Source organism: Chiloscyllium plagiosum, unplaced genomic scaffold, assembly GCF_037043375.1.
Source record: "Chiloscyllium plagiosum isolate Xiang-an unplaced genomic scaffold, Cpla_swu_hap1 HiC_scaffold_8, whole genome shotgun sequence".
NCBI lineage: Eukaryota > Metazoa > Chordata > Chondrichthyes > Orectolobiformes > Hemiscylliidae > Chiloscyllium > Chiloscyllium plagiosum.
The window spans coordinates 113,412,503-113,416,625 of record NW_028270146.1 but is presented as its reverse complement, the minus strand read 5'-3'; the positions used below and the strand labels follow the sequence as shown (position 1 = coordinate 113,416,625).

The window sequence follows — 4,123 nt, the reverse complement described above, 5'->3', positions numbered from 1 at the left end:
CTTGGCCAGGAGTAGCAGGTAGAGAGGTAACAATATTGAGGGACACAGTATCGTGCCTGTCTGTGATTCAGAAGGAGGGAGAAACATGTACTCCTGAAGAACTGTGTATACGGGAATTTATGGTGGGACGAAAAATTGCTCACTTATGTACAGTGAGGATAGAATGGGCAGAAAGAGTGGCGAATTTGTGGTGGGAGGTCTGGACAAACTATCAGCTCCAAGAATACAATTTGTGCTTGCAAATGATATAGCTCAATCACCGGTAAGCGTGCTGCCTTCTCCAGTTGAAAAGCCAGTCGAGATGCAGGCAAGTGCAGCAATGCAGGACGTTTATCAAGGAATTTTGCCAGATTGTGTCTTAACGCGATCACAGAGTCACAAGCTGAAGCAGGACAAATCAAAAGGCACGGATATGGAAGCTGAAATATGATTACAATTTTTTTTTGTCAGGTAAGTGGGACACAGCAGGGGACAAGCGTTAATAATGCAAGTATATTCAGCTCTGCTATGCTACTGAGTTACAGCAGAAAGATGAATAATTAAAGCAGTTGGATCAGAAGACATGTACTTGGAAGGAGAGTGAATGCATCCCCGTGTGATATTACTTAGCAAATGATATGTTAAGGAGGAAATGGAGAGCAATACATATTCAAGCAAGTGAGAAATGGGCAGAATTTATTTTTCCAGTAGGGTACAGAAAAGTGGTGCTGCGAGTGCCGGATTTGCCACAAATTGGAGGGTACGTAGGCGTGATGAAATCGGAGGCTAAAATACAAAGAAATTTTTACGGCCTGGATTGCAAGGGAATGCATTTGAATTTTGCCAGACGTGTCATACATTTCAACTAATAGGAAAACCATGGGAAATAATAAAGCCTGCACCTTTAATATCTATCCCAGCGTTCGAGGAATCTTTCTTAAGTGTCTTCATTCATTGTGTAGGTTCCCTACATCCAATAAAAATTGGGAATAAGTATCAATTAACAGAAAAAGGATGTATTGACGAGATTTCCAAATGTTGTTCAATCGTGCAATTTGACAGCTCAAAGCATAGTGGAAGAATTACGGTTTTTTAAAAAGCTAGACTAAGACTACCATCAGAGATACAATTAGCTCAAGGGTCAAACTTCACGTCCAAACTTTTCAAGGAGTGTATCGCTAGCTTCGAAATAAAACGAGTCAAATCTACTGTGTACAATCCAGAATCACAGGGTGCACTGGAAAGGTGACGTCAATTATTAAAAACTATGTTGAGGTTTTATGGTTCGGAATAGCCAGATTATTTCCATAAGGGAGTTGCGTCAGTGCTGTTTGCGATCTGAGATGTACCAAAAGAATCCACCAAACTAAGTCCATCTGAAACGAATTTTGGGCATAAAGTAAGAGGACCATTAAAGTTTATTAAGGAAAAATTAATAAGTCAGATTGCAGAGACCACGCATTTGGATGATGTGTCAAATTTTAGAGTTGGACTAAATAATGCTGGGGAGTTGTAGAGACAGTATTTAAAAGTATCGCAGCAAATGGTGAAGCAGGAAGTGTATGAGAAATCAAAAAATCACAATTTTGCCGCTGGGAATAATGCAATTATTTAAAATTCAGTAATCGGTGAAACTTTAAAGCAAGGTTTAAAAGACCTTATCAAATTGAGAGGAAATTGAGTGAGGTTAGCTAATTGATAGGGATTCCAGTCATGAAGGAATCTCACATAATGTGCGATGGGAATATGCTCTAATGGTATTTTGGCAGAGAACGAACGCAAGAGGAGAATGCGTTATTGACTACGACACACTGGGAAGAACCAATGTCAGGGAATTCTGCATTGGACGTTCCTGAAATAAAATTGGACAATGCAAAAGTTGTCCAAAATTGGTAAAGTTATTCAGTTATCTTCCAGAAGAAAATCGAAAGAATTATTACTCTTGCACGGGGAGATCTGCTGAAATATACTGGGAATTAATAATCTAATTGTAGATGATGTAAATATAGGAGATGCTGTTCTGACTCTGAAACATCCTTGCAGGCATAACCCTTTAAAGTTGTACAAGTTCATAAGGAGATGTCACGTATGCACCAAAATGGCATAACCAAAGTGAGTTTCAATGAATAGAGTTCACCCATCATCATGGTGCCAAAGCCAGATAAGACCCAACAGTTATGTGTGGACTATCACAAAATCAATGTTGTTAGAAAGACTGATGCGTATACATATCTGCAGTTGGAGGACTGTGTGGAAAAGATTGGAGGAGCAACTTACATTTCTAAGTTGGACTTCCTCAAAGGTTACTGGTAGTGAACTTTGTCAGAAAGATCAAAGGCAATTTTGTAACGCCAACTGGCCTGCAGAAATTTAACGTAATGCCGTTTGTACGAAAAACACTTCAGCCACATTTCAGAGGTTAACTGACAGGGTAATTGCCGAATACGCAACTGATTGGTGTATATTGTGCCTGGTAACTTTCAGTCTCTCGTGGATTGAATATTTACAGCATTTATCTGGCTTTTTCGATCTAATTCGGAAGTCAAACTGATTTGTAAACCTAGCTAAAAGTGAATGTGCCAAAGCCAAAGTCACCTTCCTGGGATATGTCGTTGAACACGGACAAATAGCCCCACGGGATGTGAAATCGAAAATTACAGGGGACTTTTACACATTGTTGACGAAAAGAGCGGTACTACGGTTCCCCGCATTCAGTGGATTTTACTGAAAGTTTGTGCTGAATGTTTGCAGTGGGACTACTCCACTCACCGAACTGTTAAAAACAGGCAAGAAATTTCAGTGAACACAAGACTTTCAAAATGTTGTTTTTCTCAGAGCAGAGCTGATTGTGAGGAGACATGATTGACGTGTACGAAATAATGAGGAGCAAGGAATTACAGATTGAAGGAAACATTTGCTCTTGATCGATCACCAGGGTTCGTAGATTTCAGATAAGATGCAGAAAGCTTTGAATAGACTGGTAGGAAAACATTATCAGTCAGCGGGTAGGAGACTCTGGAACTCACACTCTATAAAGATCAGTTGGACAGTTAACCCTTCATTCTTCTCTGATTGCACTTGCCAAAGAGTTTCGAAAAATGCTCAAAGCAGAGCATCACCGCGAGCAACAGTTATTCGATCGGTGCCTTTATGAAATGGAAAGGTGCCCATGAGTAAGGTGTACGACTATTCGGCTTCCCGCCTGTGATGACGCTGGAACATTGACTCTTATATTCTCGGGGGCATTTAATGAAGGCATTCTCGTTCCTGCAGATTAGGAACATCTACCTTATTTCGGCTTTAGAAAAATCAGCTTTTAAGCGGGATTAAAGTCTGCCCTGCCTGCGAGCCAGGTAGGATTCGAACCTCCAGTGTCCTGATCTGTAGTCAGGCGCGTTATCCATTGCGCCACTGGCCCGATGCACATGCACAACCTTAAGAGCCGTGATGTTAATACGGACATGGTTAATAGATGAGCTTACTTACAGTGTGGAAAACGTCCACACCGCCACGCCGAAGCGCAACCCACCCATACCCCTACCTAACACGACGGGCAACTGAGCATGGCCAATTCACCTGACCTGCACGTCTTTGGACTGTAGGAGGAAACCCACGCAGACACGGGGAGAATGTGCAAGCTCCACACAGTCAGTCGCCTGATGCAGGAATTGAACCCCTGTCTCTGGCGCTGTGAGGCAGCAGTGCTAACCACTGTGCCACCGTGCCGCCCACTTTTCCTTAAACAATTCATTATCCACACGGTGTCTGACATCCCCAACACAACTATTCTTTACCCACACGGTGCCTGATTAGATTAGCAGTCATATTTACCAGTTGAACAAGCAATAAAGATAATCACTGTCACTGCTTCAGTCTAATCTTCATCACCTTTCAAAGCAGCGAACTTTCCAAAACAAAACGCACATGTCCTCATGAAGTTTCCATTCACACTCTGTCTGCTCAGTCATTCAATGGAATCACTGCTGATCTGATGAATTTCGAATCCACTTTTTCAGCATAACTGACGTGAATGTGAGCCTAATCACCACATTATATATACCAGTTAACTTTCAGAGGCTTCGAGTACAGTAACGACTTTTGCGAGTATGCAGGAAAGTGAATACTGTGAACCGAGCAAAAAAAT

General features: G+C 41.6%; 1 non-coding gene across 1 annotated transcript; it reads right to left on the bottom strand.

Annotated features, from left to right (window-relative positions):
* Positions 1-3,324: 3,324 nt before the first annotated feature.
* On the bottom strand, positions 3,325-3,397 carry trnac-aca (transfer RNA cysteine (anticodon ACA)). The gene has a single exon. It is a non-coding gene; the product is annotated as a tRNA-Cys (tRNA).
* Between the last annotated feature and the right edge of the window lie 726 nt (positions 3,398-4,123).